The sequence below is a fragment of the Cricetulus griseus genome, assembly GCF_003668045.3.
Source record: "Cricetulus griseus strain 17A/GY chromosome 1 unlocalized genomic scaffold, alternate assembly CriGri-PICRH-1.0 chr1_1, whole genome shotgun sequence".
Taxonomy (NCBI): domain Eukaryota; kingdom Metazoa; phylum Chordata; class Mammalia; order Rodentia; family Cricetidae; genus Cricetulus; species Cricetulus griseus.
The window spans coordinates 157,729,382-157,747,608 of record NW_023276807.1 but is presented as its reverse complement, the minus strand read 5'-3'; the positions used below and the strand labels follow the sequence as shown (position 1 = coordinate 157,747,608).

At 45.9% G+C, this 18,227-nt stretch overlaps 1 pseudogene; it reads left to right on the top strand.

Annotated features, from left to right (window-relative positions):
- The first annotated feature begins 340 nt into the window (after positions 1-340).
- On the top strand, positions 341-441 carry LOC113831566 (annotated as a pseudogene).
- Positions 442-18,227: the final 17,786 nt, after the last annotated feature.

Here is an 18,227-nt window from a genome sequence, read left to right as displayed (position 1 = left end):
TTAGAGAGAAATTTACATCTTTAAATGGTTTCCTTGGAAACAAAGCTGTTACAGCAAAATCTAGACACTTAAGAGCTAAAGGGGAATTAAGCTCAAAGTAGCAGTAGATAGGAGATAATAGAGGCGAGGCAGAAATCAGTGGAACAAAAATAAGCAAAACTAGGAAAACCAGAGCTGGGGCTCTGGAGTCAGGTGGCTATGATCTGAGTCTGTGCCCTTTATCTTACAAGCTGTGTGAATCTGAGCAAACCCTTTCCTGCCCCTTGCTTCCTTTAGACTACAGAGGCGATAGGGTTTTATGACGTAAATGAATCATTTTGTTCAGAACTGTGCCAGTGCACATAAACTGGAATGATACACTAAAACTGGAATGATCAGAGAAGATTAACATGGCTCCCGAACAAGGATGACACACATATTCATGAAGCATTCCATATTTTTGTAAAAACAAAGATCTGTGTACCAGGCACTACATGTTAGTTTTTCATTATGTCTTCTATCTTATATGCTTCCTCCCCCCAATTGAGAATTGCAATTAATTCTGATGGCTCAAATGAAAACAAAGTTTTTCAGCATCTAGAGTTTTTCTAGGTCAGAGGTAGGCTATTAATGGATGTAGCTAAAAAGGCGACATACACACTTCAAAAGTCTATTGACAATATGCTTAAATTGATCGTGAAATGTGTCAACTTTAAAAGAACTGACCACATGAAGTCCATTCTTTTTTTTTTTTTCCTTGCCATGACCACCCCTTAGCTGGCCTCCACCTCAGCTCCTGACACAGTCAGCATCCTAAGAGTTAAGGGACAGCCTCAGGACATGCTGGGAAAGTGGTTTGTGAGCCCCACAGTGCAGCCCCGCACTGGTGGCTAAGGGCTTCCTTGACCAGCAGGCAGAGCAGAATGTAGCTCATCCCAAGGGCGGAAAGGCTGGACGTTTTTTTGGTTATTCAGTCCTGGGGCTGGGGTGTGGTTCGGTAGGAGAGCACCTGCCCTGCCCATCCCTCCCATTTATTCTTCCCCCAGCTCGATTGACCTTAGAGTCTGAGCTGTGCCTTATCCCCTCCTTCGGCCATTCTTGTGCAGCCAGCTTGCTGCCATCTGCCAGCTGGTATGCTACTCCGCACTCAGCCAACAGACTGGAAGCCAAGAGCACCACCTGAAGGGGGGGGGGCGCTTCTTCTGAAGGCCAACCCAGTAAAGCCAGAGCTTTGTTAAGACTCAGTTCCCAGTTCCCCAACAAGCACCTCCTCTCCCAGGCAGAGAAGTGAGCCACAAGATTATCCACCATGGCAGGGCTGAACATCTGTTTCCTCTCTGGTGCCCTTCCGAAAGCCTAGCAGTGTTTGCTCTCCAAATGGAGTCCGAAATCCAGAGGGGGGCGGGGCAGCAGGACACAGCCATCAATATCTGGGGTTAGGTGGCTTCACTGAAGTTGTATTCTCTGTGTACATACAGTCAAGGGATACTTACAGTATTTTTTAGCCATTTCATGTTCCTTGCATGTGTGTGTGTGTGTGTGTGTGTGTGTAGTGTGTGCCTAAACCAAAATTCAATCCCAGGTGTTGTTCCTCAGGGGTTGTCCTTTTTATTTTTGAGACAGGTCTCTCTTTTGTCTGGAACTTGCCAAGTAGGCTAGGCTTGCTGGCCAGAGATCCCCAGGGATCGGCCTGTCTCTGCCTACCCAGCACTGGGATATAAGTATGTGCCTCCATACTTTCCTTTTTCACTTGGGTTCTGGGGTCAAACTCAAGTCTTGCATGGCAAGAGTCTTACACACTACACTACCCCCACCCTGACCACCTTAAATTTCACCAATGAAAACACATTTCTAAGGTCAATCATTTCATTAAAGCACCCTGGATTCTCATAAAGCCCACCTCTGAAGCCCAGAGTGTCCATCTGAAGTCTTGGCTAACATGGTGAGGGAAAGTGTCTCTAGAGCAGGGCCATGTGGGTGGGATGCTGGCTGTCCTGCCTTTGCCTATACATGTCATGAGTCTGGATCAATCACATAAATACATATGCAATAGTATATTATAAATGCTGAATAAAAATGAACTATAACCATTATAGCATGAAGGTATGCCAGTATGAGCCTGGCATTACCTGGGATCTAACCTATCTAATTGTATCCTATGCCACAAGGAGGAAAAACTAGCCCAAATTATGACCTGGTGTAAGAAATCAGACAGGCAAATGGTTTGTTTGCAATGAGAATGAACGTTCATGCTACTTTGAAATTGATGGGGTAAATTATTTCTCCTTAGATACAATTTTAAGGAGAAATTATTGTAGGCACTTGTTGAACACTGAATTAGGAAAAAGAGAGCTATCACAGGTTGAACCGCAGCAGGTAGAGATCTTCTGGAAATAGATTATAACTCAGGGAGCTTATTCTCCTTACCTGAGCTCAAGTGGACAGTGCCAATGTTATGCTTTGATGACCCATCTCCTATCTGTTCACATATCAGGCCAACATTCAGAGCCACTATATAATTTGTGACATTTTTGTTTACTAAAATTCTGTGGTGTTCTAGTTCTAGATTCTTAGAAACAGCCTCTTGTCCACCAAGCAAGTTTGGAGCATTGTCTAATTCTTTCGTGGTGCACTGGAATGAAATGGTTCATCACACTCACTTCTATACCTGTCAGTTGAAATGTCAGGGGGTACATGAGGCCTTCTTTTGACTACAAGAGATGGGCGATGGACTCAGAATGGGTGACATTTCTGACATAGCTGGATCTAAAGGTTCCATGTCACTGACCTCATCCCACAGGCTTGCTGCTCTTCATTTTCAAGTATCTCCCGCTGCATGCTGGCTGCTCCTGGCTCTGGGTGCAAATCCAACCAGTTTCTAGTCCAGTTAAAAGAGTTCTTTTTATCAATACTGCAGGAAAATCTTCCACAATGAGATATCATTGGCACTGTTTAGCTTATACCCTTCCTGGATGAGTCATGTTTTGTTAAGACCTTGAAGATACCACTCTTTCTGAGATCTGGCTTTTCTGTATGGATTGAGAATGAGTGCAAAACAATGGTATTGCCACCAGAAGGTATGCAAAGGCCATGTAGATAAAACCTCTAGAAATACATACGCATTCGAATAACCTCAGTATGGAGATTAAATACGAGGGGATAATATAGAGATGGAACTTATCTGAGTCTAGAGGAAGAAGGAGTCCCAGTAACTGAGTACAGATGGCTTTATGGCTCACACGACCAGTGAGCCTTGAAGGGCAGGCAGGGTTTACAGGTGGAGATAACCCATAAACCCAAAAACCCAGGGCAGCAACAGCTCTGGCAAATACTCTGTGATTTTAAAAAGAGAGCTGTTTGTGGTTAGCACTTGCCTATAACCCCAGGCATTTAGGAGGCCAAATCAGAACGATTAAAAGTTTGAGACCAGGCTGGGATACATGGTGCGATGAGAGAAAGCTTGCCTTGAATTTTGTGAAGGAGGGAGAAGTATTGCCATGCCAGGTTGAACAGTGGGCATGTGGTAGCTATGGCCAGCACATACAGCAGAGTAGGAGTGGTTGCCCTCTGTGGTGAGGAGGTGGCTGAGTTTCTGGAGCTCTGACAATCCCTTGGAGCTTTTATCTTTTTAAGAGTGGCTCAGGATGCTTTCCAAGATCCGGGCTTCTGCACTGGTCCTACAGAATTGAGCTAACTGAGGAATAAGCCATTGTGCTTTCTATCTCGGGCTAGGCTAGGCCCACGGTCAGTTCCGCTTTGCATTTTCACAGTACTTAAAGCCCTAGATCCTTTCCAGACAGAGGCTTTTTGACTACCTTGCCTTACCCTTATGGCCTGGGATGGAATCAGAGCCCAGAAGTCCCTGCCCCTGGGTTGAGAAGATCCAGCAAGGAAACAAAGTAAGGCTCCTCTGGCAGTAAGAAAGACAGCAGGCTGGAGTTCTACTGATCCCCACCATCACCTGGGTGGCTCTCCCTGGACTGCTCTTCATGAGATAGCAGAAACCAGAGGTTTTCTAGTTCTGTTTGGGAGAAGCCAGACTGCATGACAGCTGGCAGCAAGTAATCTCCAAGTGACTGGCACAGTGGGGTGGGGGTGGGGGCCACAAAGCCTTCCTAACACTGAGTGGGTTTACATTCTAGATAAACACTTCCATTTGATTTTACCTACAAAGATCGGGGTCTATATATCTATCTTTTAAATTTATTTATTTTTATTTTATGTGCATGTGTGTTGGGTCCCCTGAAACTGGAGCTACAGACAGTTGTGAGCTGCCGTGTGGGTGCTGGGAATTGAACCCTGGTCCTCTGGAAGAGCAGTCGGTGCTCTTAACTGCTGAGCCATCTCTCCAGCCCCTATTTTTATTTATTTATTTATTCACTTATTTATTCATTCCTCACCACTGTGCTCTGCCTTTCGCGGCCCAGCCACTGTAACTGAAAATGACTGTTCAGGCCTGAGCACAGGTACTCTATACAGCTAGGGGAACCAAGTCAGAACTTTTAGAAATAATAACAGTGGATTCTGCTGCTCATTTTACTCAAATGGAATGACTGGCTCATTTAAAACTTGTGCTACTCTAGGGGAAACTGAATAGATGGGGAGGAGGCAGAGGAGCCCCAGGGGGGTGGAGGCATCATTTTCTTTGCAGTTTATCAGTGTAGATGCCTCTTTCCTGAAGGCAGATAAGCTTGCATCTGGCTGGAGTACACCCTGCAGTCACGCCATAGCCCCCTCCTCAGCCGAGCTATCTGGATCTTCCTAGAATAAGAATCCGTGAAAGCTCTGCAACTACCAGAGCCCAGGTCCCCAGGGCTGGACTGCCTGGGGTTGTCTGGTAGATAGACCTGTGAAATCTGAGTTGGGCCTGCTTTGTGTCCAGGCTCTTTTTCATGGTCTAGCCTCAGGCTGCTTGCTTTGGGACGGGCAGATTCAGTCTTTAGCTAACAAACCACGGGATTTTATTTAATTGATTCCATGGTCTAGAGTAGCTTTAAACCAAATCTCTCTGCAGCCCAGGCTGGCTTAGAACTCCTGATCCTCCTACCTCAGCCCCTCCGGTGCAGGGATTACAGGTGTGCGCTACCACAGCCAACTATGAGCGTACAGGATTCGGAGCTGTTGTTGGGTTTGGCTGGCTTCTAGCTTAGGATGTTAGCCCTGTGCCTTCCTTGGCACCTTTCCACCCCCTTTCTGGACAGGCAGTTTTCCTCCTTGTGGCATTTTGCTGTCAAATTTCAATCCCCTTGGAGTAGCGCGGTGACTGATTCTTCCTGTGTGGCTTGGTGCTGGGTTCCTTCTGCTTCCTGGTTCTGCAGATGTGACTTCTGGAATGCCTTGGTTTCCTGTCAGAAACGCCAGCCCTTCCCAGCCTCTGGTCAAGCGCAGCGTTTCCGGGGGCAGTGCCCTTTGCTTTTGTAACCTTTTGGTCATCTAGCTTTAGGTTCCACAGGGGACTGTACTGGCAGTCAGGTCAGCGGCCCAGCCCTGGAGCTAGACGTTTCCGTTGTGGATGGAGTTCACAAGAGTTTTAAAGATGGTCATTTGGAGAAACTTGCTAGCTTTCCCACTGTGTCCAAAGAGCCACATGTCAGCCTGCCTTTTAACGCTTTTCTCCTACCACTGCTGTTCACTCATCCCTGCCATCTCCTGGCCTTTGCATGAGCTGCTGTCTCCACAGACTGGACGTCTTTCCTGCCCGTTCACTGCCTGTCTGGCTCCAACTCTGCCTTTATCTGTAGCATGCATACTCCAAAAGCATTCTAGATCCTCCTCTAACCGACCTCATCTCTCTTTTAACCCCTGCACTGCCATGGTGCCATTCTTAAATTTTCTGCATTCTAAGAGCTATCATTTTGTGGGTTATAAATTATATCGTGACATAGACACCCATTTTAAGTGAACCACTCAATGGTTTTTAGCATCAACTCAAAGTTGTAAAATCATCCCCACAATCAGTTCTAGAATATTCTCATTGCCCTACAAGGCAGCCTTATGTTGGTTAGCTCCCATCCACTGATATTTCATTAGCAGGACTCTATTCAAGAGAGCTGTTAATAACATTTTAACATCTCTGAAGTTTATATATATCTTCAAGTCAGTGGTAAATATAGTTTAATTAGCAGCTTTTTTTTCTCTTAGTCATACTTAAAATAATGATTTACCTTCCAGTTGATAGTGTCAAAAGCTGGAACTGTACCAGTTAATCACTAACTCCCTGTACTTACCTCCAGCCAATCCCTCGGAGCCTGTGACTTACAAGACTAGAGCCTGCCTGTGGAGCCCTCCATCTGGCCTTTCCTTTCTTAAGATCATAATCACAGCTTTGAGAGCTTATCAGAAGCCAAGCCTCTCAGGACCAGAGTCCCTTTATTCTCCCCAGACCTTATCTCAGCTTTCTGTCTCTCGTGGAATCCTTTCCATTGAGCTAATGATAGTTATCCAACAAATATCTTTGTCAAGACTCACTCTCTGTCTCTTAAGAGTTCACAGTGTAGCTGCAATGACAAGAAGGTGAACAACCATTATTCCAGGTAACCCAACAGCACTGCTCCTGAGTATATTTCCTCCAAAGAAATGAAAAATGGACACTTGTATTTATAAGCCAGTTTATAATAAAATAGTTTATACTAGCCCAAAGTAGAAACAGCCCGAATGCTTTAAGAGGGGTGACTGGGCAAATTGTATGCACATGGCACATGCAATAGAATATTATTCAGCCTTCAAAAGGAATGACATTCTGACTCATGTTATAGTTTACAAGAAGCTTGCTTGTTCAGACTGTCCTCCTGCCACACTGCTGCCATCTTCAGGAGTCTGGCTGGATCTTCTCACAGAAGAACACACCAGCTGGGCTTGTTAACTGGGGAGAGTCATGGCCTCTCCTGATTGGGAGAGATGGCTCTCCCAATCAATTGTACACAATTCTGGCTCACAGCTGAGCGCTGTAAGCCACGCAGGCTGCTGAGGTTTGGGCAGGCAGTCTAGGGCTCAGTAATGGAGAATCCATGGCTATTACTTAGCTATCTAGGTGATAGAGAGAAACGGTGGGGCTTGAAAACAGTTTAGGCTGATATGATTGATCTAACTCAGCGACTCATGGGATGAGTAACATGAAGGAGCTACACCCAAAGAGGTCTAAGGTTTCTGGTTTGGGGGGCTAGTTCTATCAGATGATATGTGGGCCTGCGGAGGATGAATGTGCTTGCATGAAGACTATGAATTCAGCTTCGCATTTTCAGATCTGCTGAGTCGAAGGGGCTTACAATATAGCTAAGCAGCCAGCTACCCTAAAAAAAAAAAAAAAAAAAAAAAAAACCAGCTTTAATTTTATGCAAAGACTCAGATGGAGTCTCTAGGAAAACAGATTGAGTTGTTTTTTTTTTTTCTTCTTCTTCTTTTAAAGACTTGCTCTTCAGCCTTCTAAAGGGTGTATGGGACCAGATGTGCCGCTTGCGTAATCATGGCAGCTCCCTGTGTGCTGCCCACTTCCTGTTTATTTTCATCAAGGAACCCACGCTTGCTTGCTCCTCTCTGTTCTTATTTAGGGAATCACTGATTGGGACCCGGAACCAGTCACTTGGTTTTTCTGGTAAGAAGCCAAGTCATCATCTCCAGGGCTTGGAGGAAAGTCAAGGCACTTTAGCTGCAGAACAGACATTCAGGTTCTCAACCTGTGGGTCTCGATCCTTTGGGGGTCAAATGATCCTTTCATTGGAGGTCACTGAAACATGAGGAACTGTGGGTCGCAGTGGGTTATAAAATACAGCCCCAGCCTTCATGTTGTTGAGAATGGCCTCTTGGTTTTTAAGCTTTGCTCTGCCTTTGCAAGGATTGCCATTGGAGAGATACTTCGCGTTGATTTGCTATGGTTTTAGATGCTTGGTTTCTCTCCCATTCTAAATCTGTTATCTCAGCTGCTGCAATTTTCAGGCATTACTTGGCAGGGTCTGGATTTAGTCTTATCAACTGGTCTCTCTATCTCAGCTCCCTGAGGCTGGAGGATGTACCCATAAATCACCAGGCCCACACCTAAGGCCTTTCTCCTACTGCCCTATTTAGGACAGTAGTCGTTACAGGCTACAGTTTGTTTTCTTTCCTCTTGGGAAATGGTGGATGAGGCACTGAAGACTTAAGACTTTGGAGTTTGGTGGTGACCCATTGCTTCTTGGGTCTGTGACACAAAACCCCAGCAACCATCTTGTGCATATTGTGTGTGTGTATGTGTGTGTGTGCAATGTTGCAATATACAAAGTTCTTCGTTTGTTCTCATCTCCCCTAGGAACTTAGTTTCCTCAACTGTGAAATGAGGACTGTGTAATCAATGTATCTTCCCCACTTTACACACTCAAAGATCCTGACTGATACTGATGGCTCCTGGGAAGCCAGCAAATCTGATTCATTAAGATGAGTGCTATTAACTGGATACTCCTATTTTAGAAACTCTTCCATATCCATAGTTTTTCTCTTCTTGGAAGTACTTGTCAGCTCTGTCTTTACAATCTACGAGACTGTTCATTATAACAACACTATCGTTTATCAAGACTCACTAACAGTACCTAAGGAGTGCAGTAGGAGTCTCATTTGGACAAGGCATTATGGCCCGTGCCTGTAATATCAGCACTATAGAGGTTAAAGTGTGTGTATAGTGTGTGTGTGTGTGTGTGTGTGTGTGTGTGTGTGTGTGTGTGTGTAAGGGCTGGGTTTGGGCTTAGTGTTAGAATGCTAGTTAACCAGGCACAAAGTCTGGGGTTGGTTACCCAGCACCTCAAAAGGAAAAAAAAAAAAGTCCCCACTTGAGAAGTAGAAATAAATATGATTATTTTACAGATGAGTTAACAGGCAGTGTGAGGTGGAAACAAGACAGCATTAATCCACATGGTGCAGAGGGGAAGACGTGGGATTGGAAACAGGTTTGATTGGTGTATGACTCTCTAGCTCCTAGTGCTTTTTTTGGGGAGGGGGAGTATTCTTGAGACAAGAGTTTCTCTGTGTGGCCCTGACTGCCATGGAATTCGCTCTGTAGACCAGGCTGGCCTCTGCCTCTGCCTCCCGAGTGCTGAGTGCTGAGTGCTGGGAATAAAGGTATGCGCCCACCCAGCCTGCCCTGCTGCTCCTAGCATTTCAAGGCACTCTTTCTCTCCCAGTCCTGCCATACCCCTTTTCAAAAACATCTTCATCTCCAGGTTTTGATAGTGTCTGAAAATTACCAAGTAAATAAGAGAGAAGCCTCTGCCTGTCACTTCTGTGGGAAAGGGAAGTGAGGGACAGAGGGAGGCGAGGGGTTAACTGGCCAAAGGAGTGTTTGCTTTGCCCCAGGCACCCCAGACAAGGTGACAGATCCTGTTCCTTGGAGAGGAGCAGTTCCCTTTTTTTCTTGCCTGGCTTGGGGTTGGAGAGAGCAGGGAGAGGGGGCCCAACAGGAAAGGGGGAGGGGAGAGGAGGAAGTCTCCAGAAGAAAAGCATCTGGAATTCATCTCCTGGGGATAGGCCAAGAAGGAGGCCCAGGCTCTGGGAAACCTGCTGGCCTCTCCTCAGCTTTCCAGACTTGCTTCTCAGTGTGTGACCACATGTGACAGTCCCCACAGCAGACACTGAGATGTCCCAGCAGAGATGGATAACCTCCCCCTGGAGAGGAAGCCTGCTTCCAGGTCACCAAAACTTAAAGCTGTGGGTATGCAAATCAGAAAAACCCAAGTCGCCTCTGGGTCAGCAGGACTGACCAGAGTGCAGTGTGGCCAGTGTATGTATGTGCATGCGTGCGTGCGTGCGTGCGTGCGTGCGTGCGTGCGTGCGTGCGTGTGTGTGTATGGGTCCTTAGTGCTGCAGGGATGATATGAACACAGGAGCTGACAGAAGGCAGCTTTTCCAATTTAGTGTTTGCACTGGGCTCTAGTCTGCATTAAGGCCCAGCAGTCGGTTACTAGCTTACAGTCTTCATGTTACAGGCTTTTATGGTATTCCTAGAACATGGTCTGTGGTTAGGAGTTCTAAAGCAGGAGTTCAGAAAGCTGGCTCTGCAGGTAGGAGTGTATTCAGGAGGCAGAGACAGGCGGATCTCTGTGAATTCAAGACCAGCCTGGTCTACAGAGTAAGTTCCAGGACAGGCTTCAAAGCCTATTTTTAAAAGACTAATAATAATAATAAATAATAATATCTTTTTTAAAAGTTTAATATGTCAAACACTATTATTTAGCCCACCCAAAATATTAATACAATGTAACTCAGAGACTGGAAAAGCTAAATGTTCCATTTTCCAGACTCTGTTGCCACTAACAATAGCCATATAGCTTACCTCAATGAGATATCAACAGCAGGCTGCTGGAATGTTGCTGGGGAAAAATGCTTTCTAGCAAAAGCAACTGCTTTCTATTGTCTTCTCTCATACTTTTCTTCTTACTTTGAACATAGGTATTGGATCACCAGCAGCCATCTTTTGACAATGAGGCAAAGCCCAAAGAAAAACTCAGAGACCTTGACTTTGATAGCAAGGGGCAGTGTGTGTGTGTGTGTGTGTGTGTGTGTGTGTGTGTGTGTGTGTGTGGCATTGTCACAACCACTCATCTGGAAATGGCTGAAGCCAAGTTCAGAGTCAGTAGGGCAGAGGATGGCACAGGTGTACACACCAAGAAGTATAATCCATTAGGATCATTAATATGACAATCTACATTCCTTCTTCAGGGTACTTTATTCCCATTGGCTGAAACTTGTCATAGTCTCATTATTGTCATCTGCCAAATGAATTACAAGTACATAAACCTGTGGTGTTTAATATGAGTGGTAACTTCTTAGATGTCATATTGCAGTTCAGTGAATATTGTGTATAACCACACACACCGTCACACTGTCCTTAGTAAGTCTTTGTAGCCCACATCCGTTATATGCTGAGGTGGGTCAGATTTTTGATGCTGTTGGTAGTTCAAATTCAGTACTATACCTGGCATTCTATAAATATATACCTTTTGGCACTTTATCCAAATTTTGTGTAAGGGAACTCAGACACATCATAAGCCTTGCCCAAAGTCGCTCGCTCAGTACAAAGCAGAGCTGAAACTGTAACTCTGGTCCGTCTTCCTCTAAAATCTATGTTGAGCACAAGGACAGATTTCTGAACTGTCTGCATAGCACTCATATAAGGAACCCACTGAACACAGAGTCCTGGCTGGCATCAGCCAAGACTCACTGGTCCCAAGGTAAAGCTTCAGCCCTTAGCATGGTATATCATGCTCTAGAAAAGGTACCTGGGCTGGGGCACTTTGTAAATAAAAGACATTGATTGCTTATAGTTCTGGGAATCTGGGAAGTCTAGGACCAAAACACCAGCTGACTTGGTGTCTGATTGGGGTTCACTCTCACAGGTGTCATTGTGTAGTCCTGGGGTAGCAGAAGGAGTCCCATGCTCCCTTTGGTCTCTCATACAGCAGCATGACCCACTTAGGAGGGTGGAGCCTCACTTGCCAAAAGATCTTACCTCTGGTCACCATCACATTCGAGCACAGCGTACATAGGACTTTACAAGTTCTCTCCTTACGGCTTCACCTTGGGCGGTTCCTCCAGCTCCTCCCAGTGTCCCCCACAGAAGTGTACATACTACATATAAGTACTGGACACACAGCTTTACATACAAGGAATCTGAGCTTACACATTCCCTCTTGGAATATCACTGTCTCCTTCTACTTTCCAGCCTAGTGGAATCCATCTTGTTCTCCTAGGGTTAGCTCAAGAGTCGGCTACTGCAAGAGCCTGCCCTGCTGCCTCTCCCATGCATGGGCTGGGCACCACTTTCCTTGGTGCATCACTAACCCTAAACTTAGCAGTTAGTCTGTAACTCTTTCTCAGGTCTCATTTCCAAGGCTTCAGCGAGGCATTTAATAGTCTCAATTACAAACATTTTCCCCCAGTGATGTCAACTGATTCAAAACAGTATTTTTAATGCAAAAACAATAATTTAGTGGTAATATGGGTCTCATAGCTCAGATTTGACTCAACAAACAGCAGTCAAACATGCATACAACTCGTGGCATTTTTTTTTAGAAGAAAGGAAATAGAAAAGGGGGGGGTAAAAGGTTGTTTTCTCAACTAATAAGGAAAAAATTCAGAACAATTTATCCTCCATCCTACTACTGAAAGTAAATATAGATTCAAGAACAGTTTGTTTGTGCTTCATTTTTTTTTAATTACGGAGTGCAAACAAACCCAGTAGCAGAAGGGTTAGCTGCATGATTCCTGGAGTACCCATAAACCGGTCAAATAGAAGCCAATGTTCTACTTGTTTTCAAATGATACAAATGCTACAACACTTTTATTAACTTCCAAACAGCTTTAAAGATTGTTAAACATTGTTGTGAGGGTTGAAGCACCAGCTAGGGTTTTAAAAGCAAAACAAGCCACCCCCCCATCAGTGACTGGGGTGAAGGAAGAGGGGTGGCAGGGGTGGGGGATGGGGGGTGAGGTGTGTACCTTGAGAATTTAGGAGATCTTTCCTAGGGTTGGTGGGGAGATCTAAATTTGCCTGATGTCCCAGCACTCAAGAGCCTGAGACTCCTCTGAGAGGAAAATTGAGGCTTCACAGCCAGCCTGTGATATGTAGTGAGACCTCTCAAAACAAACAGGGAAAAGGTGTGTGTGTTCATGTTTTTGAGCATAGGAAGGGTCTGGCTCCAGGGGATCATTCTGCTTCACAGCTCGGTTTTGCAAGTATCCAGTTGGTTGAGAGCCAGGTAAGGTAAGAAAGGAGATGTAGTCGTGAAGTTCTTCAAGGGGCAGGGGACCAGAGAGGATCGTATCTACAATTTAGAGGGTATCTCTAGTCAACTGTCCAATTATATTGCTGGTGTGTGCTAAGACACAGTTTGCTTCATGTAAACATCCACTGTTCTACGATTGGTGTCACTTTGGTGGCATGCTGTTTTTCTTGTCTCTATAACACAATACCAGGCAGAAGCAATTTAAAGGGGAAGAATTTGTTTGGGTTCACAGTTTGAGAAGGTGAAGACCGTTGTTTTGGGGAATGCCATAGGGTAGAGAGATCTGTGGCTGGGCAGACCCAATGCTTGGCTGCGCATGGCTCTGGACTCCAACCCTCAAGGGCCAACCCCTAGCAATTCATTTCCTCTAGCTATGTCCCACCTTCCTCACCGTTGCAAACCAGCACCATGAACTGGAAAGCAAGCATTCAAACACATGGCCTGGTGGAGGCTGTACATTCCAATCATAAGAGGGCATTTTTCAATTTTTAAGAATTATTCATTTTTGTCTATGTGGTGTGTGTGTGTGTGTGTGTGTGTGTGTGTGCGTGCATGTGTACTTTTGTTTGTGGTGGCCAGACGACAACCTCAGGTGTCTTCCTCAGGAATAGCATCCTCCTCCTTTGAGACAAGACTCAGTGACCTGGAGCTCACCAATTAAGCTAGACTAGATGACCCGTGAACCCCACATAGTCCTGTTTCTGGCTCCTGGCACCAGCACCATATATGCTTTTAAAATGTGGGTCCTGTGGCTTTAGCTCAGGTTTTTATGTTTGCAAGGCAAGTACTTTACTGAGATATCGACATTTCTCAACTTTAAAAAAATCCATTTCAGGGACTGGCGAGATGGCTCAGCAGTTGGGAACACTGACTGCTCTTCCACAGGACCTGGGTTGGGTTCCCAGCACCCACATGGTAGTTCACAACTGTCTGTAACTCCAAGATCTACACCATCACACAAGACACACATGCAGGCAAAACACCAATGCACATAAAAATAAAAATAAATAAATTTTAAAGAATCAATTTCAAAAGCTTCAGCAAATGGCAGTGACCTGAGAAGTCTTGGCTTTGGAAAGTCTCTGGTGGGGGTGGGCTCCACACAAGGCTGTTCTCCCCACCTTTCCCTAATGAGACAGTTGCAGGAACAGCCCCTGAATGGAGTCCAGGGACGCAGTGTCAGGATTAGACTGAGAAGACGTAGGTCAGATGGTTGGACAGGCAGTGAGAGAACTGAGCCAGGAAAATATTAAAGTAGAGGTGGTGTGGTCATCTGAAGCCTGGCACAGGAGACAGGGAGGAGGGACATTCTCTTGGGATCACAGAAAGAAATCTGGGGTTTAATTTAAATAATTTACCTTCGTGGGGGCTGGCGGGGGGGGGCGGGAGGTGAAGCAGGTCAGAAAAATCAAGGCACAAAAAGCCAGGTTCTTGACAGTTAAAGATTTAAATCTAGCAAGCAGATTGCAAGGTGCCTCTGCAGAGACTTAGAGGCACATCAGGACCTGTGAGAGAGTCACAACAGACAGCTGTCTCCTCCGGGAACCAATGAAACCCAAGGTTTATATCTGCCTTCCCCCAGCTTCCACCTCCCTGCCCCGGCCATCTCTCCGTACCCCCACGCCGTCCCAGCCCCTGCAGACAGCTTCCTTCCAGAAGCCCTTGTAAACCTCAAAGCAGGCTTCCCACTACCTGACTGCCCTGCTCCATCACTGCACTGCGGGACAAAGGAGAATTCAGCGTCTTCCACTGGGGTCACTGACCCGAGAAGCAAGACCAGGAAGAAAATGCTGACTGAGTTCCCCCTCCCTCCCAAAGACCCCAGGACACTGAAGGGTGGCAGGGTCCCCGAGAGAGAGGGTGGTCTTTGATCAAAGTGCAGGCTCAGCTGGATGCTTGGAATGACTCTCAGGACTGCTTGGCCTTGGGACTTCTCCGGGAGGGAAGGGGACACAAGGAAAGAAGGACCGTGCCCAGAGACTGCTGGGTAACAACCCGAGAAGCTACCCTCTGGGAAGCTGGATGAGCTCACCCCTGCTGACACCTCTGTGACTCCAGAACGACCTCAGAGCTGAAGACTAGAAAGCTACACAGTCTGCAATCATGATGATCCCTCGGAATCCGAGGCACCCTGGAGGGTGTGCAGGAGGTGGGGGCGGGCGGGGCTTTTGTAACGAATTTAGTATGAGTGATGACAATACATCAGAAATGCATTTCATAGAAACCTAAAAATAAAGTGATTTTGTCGCAGCTTGTAGATATAATCATCAATGGCCTGTCTAAACTTTTTTTTGACTTGCTTTGATTGGTTTTGGTTTCCTAGAAATCTGTGTAACACATAAACATGAGTTCCTCATGTAAGGCGAGAGCAGAATGCTAGGCTGCAGCCTGAGTTTATGTAACAGGCTGTGTCCTTTTGATGTTTTATGGGAGAAAAAAGTTACTAGGAAATGTGGATACAGCATGGACATCTAAGGTTTGGGGTTTTTTTTGTTTTTTTGTTTGTTTGTTTGTTTGTTTGTTTTTTTTTTGTTTTGTTTTGTTTTGTTTTTCCAGACAGGCTTTCTCCGTGTAGCTTTGAAACCTGTCATCCTGGCACTCGCTCTGGAGACAAGGCTGGCCTCGAACTCACAGAGATCTGCCTGCCTCTGCCTCCCGAGTGCTGGGATTAAAGGTGTGCACCACCAACGCCCGGCTGACATCTAAGGTTTTAACTAAATACCAAAGACAGGAACACAATGAAGTCTAGTGGCTGGTATGGAGTAAGTTTTTGCCCAAATGCCTTTTTTATTTTTCAGTTTTTTGTTTTATGAGACAGGGTTTGTCTGTGTAGCCCTGGCTGGCCTTGAACTCAGAGATAAATCTGCCTATGCCTTCTGAGTGCTGGGGTTAAAGTCGTGTAACACCGTATCCAGCTTATTTTTAATTTTTAAATATATTTTTCCAAAGCAGGTCTTTCTTGCCATATAGTCCTGGCTGGTATGGTACTACTTTTGTAGCCCAGGCTGGCAGAAAACCTATGGCAATACTTTTTCTCGCCCTTCTGAAACCTGGGATTGAAATCATTTATCAGCATTCCAGATCTTGCCAATTTTAAATTTATTTATTTATATGTATGTGTGTGTGCCACAGCCCATGTGTGGAGGTCAGAGTACAGACAACCTTTCAAGATCAGTTCCCACCCTCCACAAGTTGACAGGCTTGTTGGCAAGTGCCTTTACCTCCTAAGCTATCTCACCAGTCCCTTGCTGACTGTGGTTAAAGCACTTTGGTTCCAGAGAGATGGGAAGCAGAAGGCAAGAAGGGAGGGTGGGATGTAAGAAACATCTTAGGGCTTAGTTTATAATCCCTCTTGCTTCCTGTACCCATGGCTGCCTCCTTGCCAGAACTATTTTTGTCCCCGTTCTCCTTATGTCCTCTTTCAACATTGCTCAGCTTATAGGCAGGCAGTGAGGCGTGAGGGTGAAGATCTAAAAAGGGGCTCCCTAAGCACTGGAATCTCCAGCACTTTTCTCTAGGCATCACTATGTGGTATTATAAGTAGGCTTGTTTCTCTCAGCTGCAGCGTCCACACCTGCCAGGCCACCTCTTCTCCCATCCTCACACATTTATAGGCCTGGGATAGAGAAGATGAGGAAAGGCTCAAGAGGGCGACAACTTGATACTTAAATGGTGGTTTGCTCTTCCAGCTTTTGGTTACCAAGAGTGAGCTAATAGGGAGGAGAAGGGCTCAAAACCTGCAAGAATTGGCTGTAGGCTGTGTGAGAGGACCTGAGGAGACTGAAGAATGGAGGAGTCAGAGGGTCTGGGGTAGGTGTCTAGACCAGACCACCACCATAGCTTATCAATGCCACCAACATCATTCCCTTGTATTGTCTCCAAGGATATATGGTCAGAGGGCCCAGAAAGACCCACCCAGATGCAGCCAGCAGGCAGGGACCAAGAGGTAAGTATGATGTTTTTGTCAACTTGACACAAACTAGAGTCACCTGCTTGTGGTTTCAATAAGAATGGCCCCAGAGTCTCATATGTGAATGCTTGGTCACCAGGGAGTGGCACTATTTGAAAGGATTGGGAGGTGTACTGGGGGTGGACTTTGAGGTTTCAAAAGTCCCATGCCAAACCCAGAGTCAGTCTTCCTGCTGCCTGTGGATCCAGACATAAACCTCTCCTACTTCTCCAGCACCATGCCTGCATGCCACCATGCTCCCTGCCATGATGAAAATGAACTAAACCTCTGAGACTGTAAGCCAGCCCCAATTAAGTGTTTTCTTTTGTAAGAGTTTCTGTGGGCAGGGGCTGGAGAGATGGCTCAGAGGTTAAGAGCATTGGCTGCTCTTCCAGAGGTCCTGAGTTCAATTCCCAGCAACCACGTGGTGGCTCACAACCATCTGTAATGAGACCTGGTGCCCTCTTCTGGCCTGCAGGCATACATGCAGGCAGAACACCGTATGCGTAATAAATAAATAAATCTTCAAGAGGGGGAAAAAAAGAGTTTTGGTGGTCATGGTATGTCTTGACAGCTAGAGAACACTGAGACACACCTGGAAAGAGGGGCCGTCAATTCAGGAATTGTTTCCATCAGGCTGGCCTGTAAGCAAGTCTGTGGTGCATTTTCTTGATTGATGTGGGAGGGTCCAGCTCACTGTGGGCGACTCCATCCCTGGGCACAAGATCCAGGGTTTTATAAGAAACCAGGCTGAAGAAGCCATAGAGAAGAAGCCAGGAAGTCGTGTTCTTCCTGGTTTTTACTCAAGTTCCCTGTCCAGGTTCCTGCCTTGAGTTCCTGCATTAGCTCTCTTCAATGATGGACTGTACTCTGTAAGTCAAATGTGCCCTTTCTTCCCCAGGCTGCTTTTGATCAATGTTTATCACAGCAACAGAGAAGCTAGGTCGGTAACAGGCTCATAGTTGGCCATTGGGCCACAAGCAGATATGGCTTTGGGAAGAGAATTACCAGAGTAGTGGCTACTAAAGAAACCTGTTTTAGACAGTCCTGAGGGTAGTCAGTGCAGAGGCGGTTTAGGGCAGTCATATGCTTTTGTGTTTATTATTGCTGTTAAGTTGTGGAAAGCTCTGGGCACCCAGAGGAGGGCAGAGCCAATTGTGTGTGTCGCTCAAGGCTCTATTACACCCACCTGGAATAACTCTAAATAAGTATTGTGAGAGCCCAGTTGACTAGATGCTTCCTGTAGATACACACCTGCTCTTTTGCTTGGGGTGGGTTACATTCTGATAAACTCACAGAAAGCTAAAAACGTTATTAGTGAAAAATGTATAATGTGTATTTACAAGCTGAGCATGCTGTGCTCCTGGATGTCCTGGCTACTTGGATAGCTGAGATGGGCAGATCTCAGGCATTCAAGGCAGCATGGGCAACAATAAGGAAGTGCATTTGCTACACCTAATCTGCTAAACATAGTATCATAGGGCACTGCAAAGAGCTGACTGTTTTCTTTTGTGTTTGTGTATAGTTGCTTAAGAGAGTGCTACACTATGTAC